Below are 14,940 nucleotides of genomic sequence, written 5' to 3'. Positions count from 1 at the left end.
TCTGAGACAAGCCTCAGAGCAAAGCAGGAAACAACAACCACAAACCCACAGCTGTGCTATCAAAGATTCTCCTGATGAACAGAGCTGATAGAATGAATCTCTATTATATAGTTAATGCATGTATTAGAATGACTCACAGGATGCCATTCAACCAGTCCAAAAATGGCTGTCTACACATTTAAAATTTCCAATAGTGGTTCAGTTCATGTGGCTTGACGTCTCAACTAGTCTTCATTATATACCTAAATTTTCAAAATTATGCACTACTGCCAAAAAACAAACAAACAAAAAAAACAAACACACACAATAACAACAACAACAAAAAGTTGTTAGAAAGAGGTAGGGCATTAAGGCAAAGAGATAGAGCTACCATCTTCAATGTCCTTTATATATGTAGGCTGTCACCATAAACTGTTGCCTAGATCCAAGGTGGATCTTATCACCCCAAAAGACCCAGATTAAAAATACTTTTCCCAGATTGAAAACTACAATTAAGAAAAATCCCTCACAGTACCCAACTCTTTCTGTTTCAGCTAATTCCACATGTGTTCAATTTGACTGACAAGAATACCTAGCACAGCAGACAAGACAGAACAGCTTCAAAAGATTTTTCCGGTGATGGGTAAGGAGAGCACAGGAGCCATTTCCAAAGCAACGCCTTTCTTCAACTGTGGGAGCATTGAGATTTTACTCAGGGAATCTAGACACATTTACACATAGATCTGCCTACTCCTATGAATGTTAAGTTAAATTCTTTTCTGAAGATGATCAAATGTAAAAGCTGAGATATTGAAGGGTATTCTTACCTCATAGTCATCCAGAATCATCCATAAATTATAAAAATGTTGGACATAAATGCATCTGGAAAGTACATCTTGTAGTACAGGTCTTAGCTGTAAATCAAGGGAAAGGTGAGAACTCATAATTTGAACTCCACGAAAGTGGGAGCTTGCAATATGGGCGTGTTAAGAAGAGGATAAAGCCTGAAAATGCACCCAAAGTCACACCTCTTCCAAAAAGGCAGACCTGTGTTCCTTCCCAAACAGTTCCACAAACTAGGAAGTCTATGGGAGCCATATTAATTTAACCTATGAGTCTATGGGAGCCATATTAATTTAACTACCATCTGTCTCCTCAAACGTAAAAACACCTGTTTACCTAACATCACTGTACCATATCCTAAAGAGAGCCTATTATGCTTTCAACACACAATGTCACAAAAGAAGCCTTACCAGAAAGAATCAGAGCATTATAAACAATGAACAGAACAAACAAGACCAAAATTCAACAGGGAATCCATCAAAACTAAAAGTTTCTTGTTCAGCAACTTGAGATTATGATGAAATTGCCTTAGCCACAAGGTCTTAGGAACTCCCACTCTTCTAGGTCTGTCACCTGAAGCACACACAGCTTTGTTTTCTCAAAGTCACTATCTTCTTTCAGCTTTCCTCAAAGCTAGTGTTTTTATCTCAAATCTATAATGTATAGCACTCTCTCTTATTTTATTGAAAGTAGGTTAGTGGGCTACAGGGATCATTCAGTTGTTGTTAAGAGCACTGCTCGAACCCATTTCACTTCCTAGCACTCAAATGGGAGTTCACTCATCTGTAGCTACACTTCTATGAAAATACTTGAGTATAAGCTGGTACCTGGCATTGACTTGGATGGTTACATAAGTGATACATTTGCTCTAAGTCCTGACATCTAGATGTAAGATTAATGATATCAAAGTATACCTCTGTTGCCAAGGACCAAGCCTGGGCTTGGAGACTGGTAGAGAGAGAAGGGGTGTCTGGGAGCATGAAAACAAAGGACTGGTAGTCAAGTCCTGTGTCCAAGCTGTCAGTCTATGCTCTGCAGGAGACAGCTTCCCATCCTCCTTTCGCTGTATTCTGTTTTCTTTCTGATCTGCTTGCTCTGCAGGTCTCCAGACAGCTCTCTGTCTATGTTCTGCTGGAGACTCTTCACCAAGCAGCTATCTCCTGCTATTCTAAAAAATTCACTCAATAGTTCATCTCCTGCATACCATAACCAGAATCTATTATATCTCTCAAACCTGCCATTTACTCCAGTTTTCCTTTTGATTGTCTTAAGAAATAGATCCTGTGTCCACAGGAACTTAATTCTTATGAGACAGGAAGCACACATTTTCTTTTAACCTTACAAAAGGAGATCTTTGCCTGCCTCTGTGAAGCATAAAGGCTAAGATCAAACTGGCTGGGTGGGACCCAGGCCTTAAATTACCATTTCTACCACACATGAGACTAAATTTACTCTTTCCCAGGCTGATCCTGAAATCAGTAAACTGTCAGCCTTTCTAAGCATCATCATCATCAACAAGAACAAAAACATTAGCTGGGTGAGATCTTCTGTGATCACCAATTACAAATCTCTTTATCTCCTTCCTTAGTATCTTTCTGAGAAGTTGGCTTTCATTCCTTTAGATCTTGATGTCCCTCATAATTTATATACATTATTATTTATTGAGCAATAATATATTTTTAATCGATGTTTTAGGGGTCTGTTCCACAGTCTTAAGGGCTGTCTTGAAAGTCCCAGCATTTACCATTTGGCTGAGACATGAGCCACACTTTTGCTTTTGGACTTGTGCTGTCTCTGATCTTCATGCACTCACTAATGTTAACAGGGAGAACATTCCTTAAAGGAGATTGTAAAATATGTGCATTATTCTGTAAACAAGCCTTAAGCTCATGGTAGTCATTAGCACTTTCAGACGCCCACATCCACTGGTCCTGTGAGAGGGGCAGAAACCATGCCATTCTGTAGTAACCAAGTTTTTATATGGTTTCCAGGGGCAGAATAGAGCATCAGCAACTAGGCACAATATGATTGGTGCAACAGTGCACCCTTTAAACTGGTCTTTAGGGAATGAGGTGACCAGGAACTTCCCTTGTCTGAAAGGGGGCAATGGTCCATCCTGTGGAATGTGTCCCCACCCACAGGTTGGTTCCTGCCCTGTGGTCTGAGAAATGTTAATTACCCTCTACCTTATGGAGGGGCAAGTGTTTCATGACCTTCCCAAAGTTTCTGAGGTGACCTTTTCAAGAGACCTTATTGCGAAGCTGTGGATAAAGTAAGACTCTGGCAAGCATCAGCTTACAGGGAAACCCCTGAGTGAACAATGCAGAGCAGAAAATCAATGCAAAAAGCAAGAGGAATTTATTGTTTGAATGTTTTGGGATTATACTACACCTGAAGGAGAGGTGGTGACCTCGTGCAGCCCATTCATTAATTTTTTTATACAGTTTTCAGAGCAGCAGCAAGTAGACACAATGTGACTAGTGGAAGAGTGTACCCTTTAAAGAGTTTGGTCTTTATGGGCTGAGGTAGCAAGGGCTTTTCGTGGCTGCGGGGGCAGGGGGGAGTTCAGAGGAGGAGAGGTGGTGGGGGGATGCGACCTGTCTCTTCACCTTGAGGAGTGTGTCTATGTGCTCTGGGTTTCCCTTATCTGCATGTGGTCAGCAGTAGGTCCCCCCTATGGTCTGCAGAATTTAATTAAATTAGCTTCTCCCTTCTGGAGCACAGGGGTGGCTACATGTTCTATGACCATTGTCTTTTAGGAGGAAATTGTCTTTTCAGGTGTGGTGGAATTTCCCAAAGTTGTTGAGCTCAACTTTTCAGTAGCATGCAATGCATTTCTTCAGTCCAGGCACTCAGAACTCAGAGGAGATCCCTGAGATTTTGGATAGCCATTGTTACATATCAACACACACACACACACACACACACAGAAACACACACACACTCACTCACACACTCACAGGAAAAGAAAAACAAATTTAATAACATGATAAAAAGAGCATTGGGGAATTGGGACAGTACTATAACCCTTAAAGTCATTTAAGATGTTTGGATCCAATGCCACACAATCATTTTCAAAAATGAATATAGCCAAACATAATAGCATGTTCTATCAATTCCAGCAGTTTGGAGGCAAATTCACATCCATGAATTTGAGGACACACTGTTCTACATAGTCATGTCCATATTTTTAAAAAATAGTTATGGTTGCACTGTCAAGAACAAAGGAGAAATGACCTAAATGATGTGAAGTTAAAAGTTATTTTATTTCCAGGCCAATCCTGCAGTCTCCTCTGAATTAGGAGAGAATAGCAGTCCCGAGTAAAAACACAGGAAATTTTCTATTTAAACTCAAGGCCAAGGTTCATAGTAGGTGATTACAAAACTAGAATTGCTGTGCAGTCAGTAATTTAGTTAAAAACCTGGCAGCTCTAAAACCATACCACGAACACTGGAAACAATTTACACCATGTAAATCTTAAGATTATTGGGGAAAAACAAGTCAAAATGAAAAGTTGTCCTTTAACATAGAACATGAGCAGAGAAAATACCGTACTAAACAATATAGAAATTACTGTATTTTTTTCTTTAGGATTAATTTGGAACAGGAAAAAGAATAGTCTTTAACTGGCCCTTAAAATATAGTTTCGATTGTTTATCATCCTTTTTTTTTTTGAGACAGGTTCTCATTTATAATGCAGCTGACCTTTACTCATTAAATAAACTACAATTTACAACACTTATTGGATCTGTAATAAAGAGTAGTATTTATTTCATCCTGTGTTTTGGGCCACCATTACTTAAATGAGAGTCTTCAATACAAGATGGACCTGATTCATGATTTGGTATTGGTTGGGTTAGAAGTAAAGGAGAATGTTCATAAAGGGGTTGCTTCTCCAGGGAAGTCTATAATTGTCAATCTTGGGATCATGCCTAACTTCAAAGACACAGGACAGAGATAAAGTTTGAACAGTATTCCATCCTGGTTCCTATAGTTGGAAGGGGAGGATTTTCTGGGTTCTGACCTTCCACACAACATGTGTATATATTTACTTTTCTATTGTTATTATAAAACACACCATGGACAAATTATAATTGAAGGCATAAAATCGGGTTTACAGTTCCAAAGTGTTAGAGTCAATTATAGCAGCAAAAACACATAGCATCAGGCAGAGATGAGAATTCATATTTTGATCCACAGGCAAGAGGTAGCTAGCAATATGGGCATGGTCAGAAGATGTTAAAACCTGAAAATGTACCCATGTGACAGACCTCTTACAAAAGGGCCACATGTATGCTCTCTGTCCCAAAGAACTCCACAAACTAAACGTAAGTTTTCAAACATATGAGTCTATGGGAACCACTCTCATTTAACTACTACAAGTTTTTTCAGAAGTAAAAACTGTTTTTATCTGACCACACTGTACCATATCCTTAAGAGAGACATTATGTTTCCAACATACAGTGTTATAATAGAAACACACCTTACCAGAAAAAAGTCAGAAGATAGGAAAGAATGAACAGACCAAACAAGACCAAAATTCAGCAGGGAAAACACCAAAACTTATAGCTTCTTGTTCAGCAATTTGAGATTATGATGAATTTGCCCTGACTCTAAGGTCTTAGGTATTCCCACTCCTCTAGCTGTGTCACCTCCTGCATACATAGCTTCCTTTCTAAAAAACATAAATAAAAAAGATTTATTTATTACTTATATGTAAGTACACTATAGCTGTCTTCAGACACACCAGTAGAGGATGTCAGATGTCATTATAGAAGGTTCTAAGCCACCTTGTGGTTGTTGAGATTTGAACTCAAGACCTTCAAAAGAACAGTCAGTGTTCTTAACCGCTGAACCATCTCACCAGCCCCTACATAGCTTCTTTCCTACAAACACCACTATCTTCTTTCTGCAGCTGTCCTCAAAGCTGGTCCTTGTATTGAATCTTTTGTGTATAGTATTCTCTTTTATTCTATTGAAAGTGGGTTAGTGGACTGCTCAGATCATTCAGTTCTTTTTTTTTTTTGTCATTTTGAAAATTTTTATTTAATTATTTTATGTAAATGAGTACACGATAGTGGTCTTCGGACACAGGAAAAGAGAGCATTGGATCCCATTACAGATGGTTGGGAGCCACCATGTGGTTGCTGGGAATTGAATTCAGGATGTCTGTAATATCAGCTAGTGCTCTTAAGCACTGGGCCATCTCTCCAGCCCACAAATGCCATTTTAACATTTAAAATCTATATTAAAAAAAAGGAAACAGATTCATTAGGTCATTATCTAGGCTCATGTACCTCAAATTCCTGTTTGTTAATTTTCTGTATTTTTCTTGAGCATTGGTCATAGTACACAATAATTAGCATTTCAATCTGATGCATGCTTATCATAGAAACACCAGCTTTCTGACAGTATGAAGTCACTGGGAAACTGGGTAATGACTAAGCAAAAATGTTAAATAAAGTAATGCTCACACCTACATTAAGAACTATTTGTTGTCAGACATTATCAAATGGATATGCAGAAAACACTCATAGTGAAGAAAACGAAGTCTTCTGTGTAACAACATAACATATAAAACTGAGAGACAGTCCCTAAAAACAGAAAAGCTAAACATATCCATGTAATATTAGAACTCATTTAGGCACAATTGTTTCAACAAAGAGAAAAAAACTAGACATAGAATCATTGTCATATGGCAACAAAGAACAAAGAATTAGGACGGTGCCTCCATAAGAGACAGAGAACAGCACTTGCCATTGACATCAAAAATTGAAGGTAAAATAGCCAACCTCTCCAATACATTCAACAGTCAATCCCTGGTGAAAGACTTTTTTTTTCTTCCAATTTTTATTAGGTATTTACTTTATTTACATTTCAAATGCAATCCTGGAAGTTCCCTATACATTGCCTCCTCCATGCTCCCCTACCCACCAACTCCCACGTCTTGGCCCTGGTGTTTCCCCTGTATTGGGGCATATAAAGTTTGCAAGACCAAAGGTCCTCTCTTCCCAATGATGGCCGAATAGGCAATCTTCTGCTACATGTGCAGCTAAAGATACTAGGTCAGGGGTACTGGTTAGTTCATATTGTTGTTCCACCTATAGAGTTGCAGAACCCTTCAGCTCCTTGGGTACGTTCACTAGCTCCCCACTGGGGGCCCTGTGTTCCATCCAATAGTTGACTGTGAGCATCCACTTCTGTGTTTGCCTGGCACTGGCATAGACTCACAAGAGACAGCTATATCAAAGTCCTTTCAGCAAATTCTTACTGGCATATGCAATAGTGTCTGTGTTTGGAGGCTGATTATGGGATGGACCTCAGTGTGGGGCAGTCTCTAGATGGTCCATCCTTTTGTCTCAGCTCCAAACTTTGTCTCTGTAACTCCTTCCAAGGGTGTTTTGTTCCCAATTCTAAGAAGGGTTGAAGTATCCACACTGGTCTTCCTTCTTCTTGAGTTTCATGTGTTTTGCAAATTGTATCTTAGGTATTCTAAGTTTCTGGGCTACTATCCACTTATCCCTGAATGCATATCATATGAGTTCTCTTGTCATTGGGTCAACTCACTCAGGATGATATTCTCCAGATCCATCCAATTGCCTAGGAATTTAATAATATTGCTTTTAATAGCTGAATAGTACTCCATTGTGTAAATGTACCACATGTTTTTGTATACATTCCTCTGTTGAGGGACATCTGGGTTCTCTCCAGCTTCTGGCTATTATAAATATGGCTACTAGGAACATAGTGGAGCATGTGTTCTTATTATCAGTTGGAATATCTGGGTATATGCCCAGGAGACATATTACTGGATCCTCCAGTAGTACTATGTCCAATTTTCTGAGGAACCATCAGACTGATTTCCAGAGTGGTTGTATAAGCTTGCAATCCCGCCAACAACGGAGGAGTGTTCCTCTTTCTCCACATCCTCACCAGCATCTGCTGTTACCTGAATTTTTGATCTTAGTCATACTGACTGGTGTGAGATGGAATCTCAGGGTTGTTTTGATTTGAATTTACCTGATGATTAAGGATACTGAACATTTTTTCAAGTGCTTCTCAACCATTTGGTATTCCTCAGTTGAGAATTCTTTGTTTAGCTCTGAGCTCAATTTTTTTTAATGGGGTTATTTGATTTTCTGAAGTCCACATTCTTGAGTTCTTTATATATATTGGATATTAGTCCCCTATCTGATTTAGGATTGGTAAAGATTCTTTCCCAATCTGTTGGTGGCCTTTTTGTCTTTTTTACGGTGTCTTTGCCTTACAAAAGCTTTGCAATTTTATGAGGTCCCATTTGCAAATTCTCAACCTTACAGCACAAGCCATGGCTGTTCTATTCAGGAACTTTTCTCCATATCTTCAAGGCTTTTCCCCACTTTCTCCTAGATGAGTTTCAGTGTCTCTGGTTTTATGTGGAGTTCCTTGGTCCACTTAGGTTTGACCTTAGAACAAGGAGATGAGAATGAATCAATTCGCATTCTTCTACATGATAACTGCCAATTTTGCCAACACCATTTGATGAAAATGCTGTCTCTTTTCCACTGAATGGTTTTAGCTCCCTTGTCAAAGATCAAGTTACTATAGGTGTGTGGGTTCATTTCTGGGTCTTCAATTCTATTCCATTGGTCTACTTGACTGTCGCTATACCAGTACCATGCAGTTTTCATCACAATTGCTCTGTAGTACAGCTTTAGGTCAGGCATGGTGATTCCACCAGAGATTCTTTTATCATTGAAAAGAATTTTTCCTATCCTAGGTCTTTTGTTAATACAAATGAATTTGCAAATTGCCCTTTCTAATTCGATGAAGAATTGAGTTGGAATTTTGATGGGGATTGCATTGGATCTGTAGATTGCTTTTGGGAAGATAGCTAATTTCACTATATTGATCCTGCCAACCCATGTGCATCAGAGATCGTTCCATCTTCTGAGATTTTCTTTGATTTCTTTCTTCAGAGACTTGAGGTTCTTATCATACAGATCTTTGACTTCCTTAGTGTCACTCCAAGGTATTTTATATTTTTTGTGACTATTGTGAAGGGTACTCTTTCCCTAATTTCTTTCTCAGCCTGTTTATCCTTTGTGTAGATAAAGGCCAATGATTTGTTTGAGTTAATTTTATATGTAGCTAGTTCACTGAAGCTGTTTATCAGGTTTAGGAGTTCTCTGGTGGAATTTTTAGGATCACTTATATATACTATCATATCATTTGCAAATAGTGATATTTTGACTTCTTCCTTTCCAATTTTATCCCATTGACCTCCTTTTGTTGTCTAATTCTTCTGGCTAGGACTTTGAGTACTATATTGAATAGAAAGGGAGAAAGTGGGCAGCCTTGTGTAGTCCCTGATTTTAGTGGGATTGCTTCCAGCTTCTCTCCATTTACTTCGATGTTGGCTACTGGTTTGATGTAGATTGATTTTATTATGTTTAGATATGGGCCTTGAATTCCTGCTCTTTCCAAGACTTTTATCATGAATGAGTGTTAGGTTTTGTCAACTGCTTTCTAAGCATCTAACAAGATGATCATGTGAGTTTTGTCTTTGAGTTTGTTTATATAGTGGATTATGTTGATGGATTTCCGTATATTAAACCATCCCTGATTCCCTGGGATGAAGCCCTCTTGGTCATGATGGATGATCCTTTTGATGTGTTCTTGGATTCGGTTACCAAGAATTTTATGGAGTATTTTTGCATTGATATTCATGAGGTAAATTGGTCTGAATTTCTCTATTTTTTTCCTTTTTTTAATTACGTATTTTCTTCAATTACATTTCCAATGCTATCCCAAAAGTGCCCCCCCACTCCCCTAACCACCCATTCCCATTTTTTGGCCCTGGCATTCCCCTGTACTGGGGCATATAACGTTTTCCTGACCAATGGGCCTCTCTTTCCAGGGATGGCCTACTAGGTCATCTTTTGATACATATGCAGCTAGATTCAAGAGCTCTGGGGTACTGGTTAGTTCATAATATTGTTCCTCCGATAGGGTTGCAGATCTCTTTAGCTCCTTGGATACTTTCTCTAGCTCCTCCATTGGGGGCCCTGTGATCCATCCAATAGTTGACTGTGAGCATCCACTTCTGTGTTTGCTAGGCCCCGGCCTAGTCTCACAAGGGACAGCTATATCACTGTCCTTTTAACAAAGGCTTGCTAGTGTATGCAATGGTGTCATCGCTTGGAGGCTAATTATGGGATGGATCCCTGGATATGGCAGTCTCTAGATGGACCATCCTTTTGTCTCAGCTCCAAACTTTGTCTCTGTAACTCCTTCCATGGGTGATTGTTTCCAATTCTAAGAATGAGCAAAGTGTCCACACTTTTGTCTTCGTTCTTCTTCAGTTTCATATGTTTTACATAATGTACCTTATATCTAGCTATACTAAGTTTCTGGGTTAATATCCACTTATCAGTGAGTACATTTCATTTGAGTTCTTTTGTGATTGGGTTACCTCACTCAGGATGATGCCCTCCAGGTCCAACCATTTGCCTAGGAAATTCGTGAATTCATTCTTTTTAATAGCTGAGTAGTACTCCATTGTGTAAATGTACCACATTTTTTATATCTATTCCTCTGTTGAGGGACATCTGGGTTCTTTCCAGCTTTTGGCTATTATAAATAAGGCTGCTATGAACATAGTGGAGCATGTGTCCTTTACCGGTTGGGACATCTTCTGGATATATGCCCAGGAGAGGTATTGCGGGATCCTCCAGTAGTACTATGTCCAATTTTCAGGGGAACTGCCAGACTGATTTCCAGAGTGGTTGTACGAGCTTGCAATCCCACCAACAATGGAGGAGTGTTCCTCTTTCTCCACATCCTCGCCAGCATCTGCTGTCACCTGAATTTTTGATCTTAGCCATTCTGACTGGTGTGAGATGGAATCTCAGGGTTGTTTTGATTTGTATTTCTCTGATGATTAAGGATGTTGAATATTTTTTCAGGTGTTTCTCAGCCTTTCGGTATTCCCCAGGTGAGAATTCTTTGTTCAGCTCTGAGCCCCATCTTTTAAGGGGGCTATTTGATTTTCTGGAGTCCACCCTCTTGGGTTCTTTATATATATTGGATATTAGTCCACTATCTGATTTAAGATAGGTAAAGATCCTTTCCCAATCTGTTGGTGGTCTTTTTGTCTTATTGACGGTGTCTTTTGCCTTGCAGAAGCTTTGCAGTTTCATGAGGTCCCATTTGTCAATCCTCGATCTTAAAGCACAAGCCATTGCTGTTCTATTCAGGAATGTTTTCCCTGTGCCCATATCTTTGAGACTTCTCCCCACTTTCTCCTCTTTAAGTTTCAGTGTCTCTGGTTTTATGTGGAGTTCCTTGATCCACTTAGATTTGAGCCTATTACAAGGAGAGAGGAATGGGTTGATTCGCATTCTTCTACATGATAACAACCAGTTGTGCCAGCACCATTTGTTGAAAATGCTGTCTTTTTTCCACTGGATGGTTTTAGCACCCTTGTCGAAGTTCAAGTGACCATAGGTGTGTGGGTTCATTTCTGGGTCTTCAATTCTATTCCATTGGTCTACTTGTCTGTCACTATACCAGTACCATGCAGTTTTTATCACAATTGCTCTGTAGTAAAGCTTTAGGTCAGACATGGTGATTCCACCAGAGGTACTTTTATCCTTTAGAAGAGCTTTTGCTATCCTAGGTTTTTTGTTATTCCAGATGAATTTGCAGATTGTTCTTCCTAATTCGATGAAGAATTGAGTTGGAATTTTGATGGGGATTGCATTGAATCTGTAGATTGCTTTTGGAAAGATAGCCATTTTTACAACGTTGATCCTGCCAATCCATGAGCATGGGAGATCTTTCCATCTTCTAAGATCTTCTTTCATTTCTTTCTTCAGGGACTTGAAGTTTTTTTCCTACAGATCTTTCACTTCCTTAGTTAGAGTCACGCCAAGATATGTTATATTATTTGTGACTATTTAGAAGGGTGTTGTTTCCCTAATTTCTTTCTCAGCCTGTTTATTCTTTGTGTAGAGAAAGGCCATTGACTTGTTTGAGTTAATTTTATATCCAGCTACTTCACCGAAGCTGTTTATCAGGTTTAGGAGTTCTCTGGTGGAATTTTTAGGGTCACTTATATATACTATCATATCATCTGCAAAAAGTGATATTTTGACTTCCTCTTTTCCAATTTGTGTTCCCTTGTTTTCCTTTTGTTGTCTAATTGCTCTGGCTATGAATTCAAGTACTATGTTGAAGAGGTAGGGAGAAAGTGGTCAGCCTTGTCTAGTCCCTGATTTTAGTGGGATTGCTTCCAGCTTCTCACCATTTACTTTGATGTTGGCTACTGGTTTGCTGTAGATTGCTTTTATCATGTTTAGGTATGGGCCTTGAATTCCTGATCTTTCCAAGACTTTTATCATGAATGGGTGTTGGATCTTGTCGAATGCTTTTTCCGCATCTAACGAGATGATCATGCGGTTTTTGTCTTTGAGTTTGTTTATATAATGGATTACATTGATGGATTTTCGTATATTAAACCATCCCTGCATCCCTGGAATAAAACCTACTTGGTTAGGATGGATGATTGCTTTAATGTGTTCTTGTATTCTGTTAGCAAGAATTTTATTGAGGATTTTTGCATCGTTATTCATAAGGGAAATTGGTCTGAAGTTCTCTCTCTTTGTTGGATCTTTCTGTGGTTTAGGTATCAGAGTAATTGTGGCTTCATAGAATGAGTTGGGTAGAGTTCCCTCTACTTCTATTCTGTGGAATAGTTTGTGCAGAACTGGGATTAGATCTTCTTTGAAGGTCTGGTAGAACTCTGCACTAAACCCATCTGGTCCTGGGCTTTTTTTGGTTGGGAGACTATTAATGACTGCTTCTATTTCCTTAGGGGATATGGGACTGTTTAGATCGTTAAAATGATCCTGATTTAACTTTGGTACCTGGTATCTGTCTAGAAATTTGTCCATTTCATCTAGGTTTTCCAGTTTTGTTGAGTATAGCCTTTTGTAGAAGGATCTGATGGTGTTTTGGATTTCTCCAGGATCTGTTGTTATGTCTCCCTTTTCATTTCTGATTTTGTTAATTAGGATGTTGTCCCAGTGCCCTCTAGTGAGTCTAGCTAAGGGTTTATCTATCTTGTTGATTTTCTCAAAGAACCAACTCCTCGTTTGGTTAATTCTTTGAATAGTTCTTCTTGTTTCCACTAGGTTGATTTCAACCCTGAGTTTGATTATTTCCTGCCGTCTACTCCACTTGGGTGAATTTGCTTCCTTTTTTTCTAGAGCTTTTAGATGTGTTGTCAAGCTGCTAGTATGTGCTCTCTCCCATTTCTTCTTGGAGGCACTCAGAGCTATGAGTTTCCCTCTTAGAAATGCTTTCATTGTGTCCCATAGGTTTGGGTATGTTGTGTCTTCATTTTTATTAAACTCTAAAAAGTCTTTAATTTCTTTCTTTATTCCTTCCTTGACCAAGGTATCATTGAGAAGAGTGTTGTTCAGTTTCCACGTGAATGTTGGCTTTCCATTATTTATGTTGTTATTGAAGATCAGCCTTAGGCCATAGTGGTCTGATAGGATACATGGGACAATTTCAATATTTTTGTATCTGTTGAGGCCTGTTTTGTGACCAATTATATGGTCAATTTTGGAGAAGGTCCCATGAGGTGCTAAGAAGGTATATCCTTTTGTTTTAGGATAAAATGTAGTGTAGATATCTGTCAGATCCATTTGTTTCATAACTTCTGTTAGTTTCACTGTGTCCCTATTAAGTTTCTGTTTACACAATCTGTACATTGATGAAAGTGGTGTGTTGAAGTCTCCCACTATTATTGTGTGAGGTGCAATGTGTGCTTTGAGCTTTACTAAAGTGTCTTTAATGAATGTGGCTGCCCTTGCATTTGGAGCGTATATATTCAGAATTGAGAGTTCCTCTTGGAGGATTTTACCTTTGATGAGTATGAAGTGTCCCTCCTTGTCTTTTTTCATAACTTTGGGTTGGAAGTTGATTTTATTAGATATTAGAATGGCTACTCCAGCTTGTTTCTTCAGACCATTCGCTTGGAAAATTGTTTTCCAGCCTTTCACTCTGAGGTAGTGTCTGTCTCTTTGCCTGATGAAGTTCTCTATCTTTGTTGGGTCTTTTTGTGGTTTAGGTATCAGAGTAATTGTGACTTCATAGAATGAATGGGGTAAGCTACCTTCTGCTTCTATTTTGTGGAATAGTTTGAAAAGAACTGTAGTGAGGTCTTCTTTGAAGGTCTGATAGAACTCTGCACTAAACCCATCTGGTACTGGGCATTTTTTTTTGTTGTTGTTGTTAGGAGACTATTAATGACTGCTTCCTTTTCTTTAGGAGATATAGGACTGTTTAGGTTATTATTCTGATCGTGATTAAACTTTGGTACCTTGTATCTGTCTAGAATATGTTCATTCCATCCAGGTTTCCAGTTTTGTAGTACGATCTGATGGTGTTTTTTATTTCCTCGGGATCTGTTGTTATGTCTCCCTTTTCATTTCTGATTTTGTTAATTAGGATACTGTCCTTGTTCCCTCTAGTGAGTTTGACTAAGGGTTCATCTATCTTGATGATTTCCTCAAAGAACCAGCTCTTTGTTGGGTTGATTCTTTGTATAGTTCTCTTCATTTCCACTTGGTTGATTTCAGCAGTGATTTTGATTATTTCCTGCCATCTACTCCTCATGGGTGATTTTACTTCCTTTTGTTCTGGAGGTTTTAGTTGTGCTTCAAGCTGCTAGTGTGTGCTCTCTCTGCTTTCTTTATGGAGGCCCTCAGAGCTTTGAGTTTTCCTCTTAGGACTGCTTTCATTGTGTCTCATAAGTTTGGGTATGTTGTGGTTTCATTTTCATTAAACTCTAAAAAGTCTTTAATTTCTTTCTTTATTTCTTCCTTGACCAAAGTATCATTGGGCAGAGCGTTGTTCAGTTCCCAGGTGAATGTTGGCTTTCTATTATTTATGTTGTTATTGAAGATCAGCCTAATAGTCCATAATGATCTGATAGGATGCATGGGACAATTTCAATATTTTTGTATCTGTTGAGGCCTGTTTTGTGGCCAATTACCTGGTCGATTTTGGAGAAGGTACCAAGAGGTGCTGAGATGTATTATCCTTTTGTTTTAGGATAAAATGTT

The sequence above is a fragment of the Mus musculus genome, chromosome 2, assembly GCF_000001635.26.
Source record: "Mus musculus strain C57BL/6J chromosome 2, GRCm38.p6 C57BL/6J".
Lineage (NCBI taxonomy): Eukaryota > Metazoa > Chordata > Mammalia > Rodentia > Muridae > Mus > Mus musculus.
The sequence above is the reverse complement of the archived record's forward strand: the minus strand, read 5'-3'. Positions refer to the sequence as shown.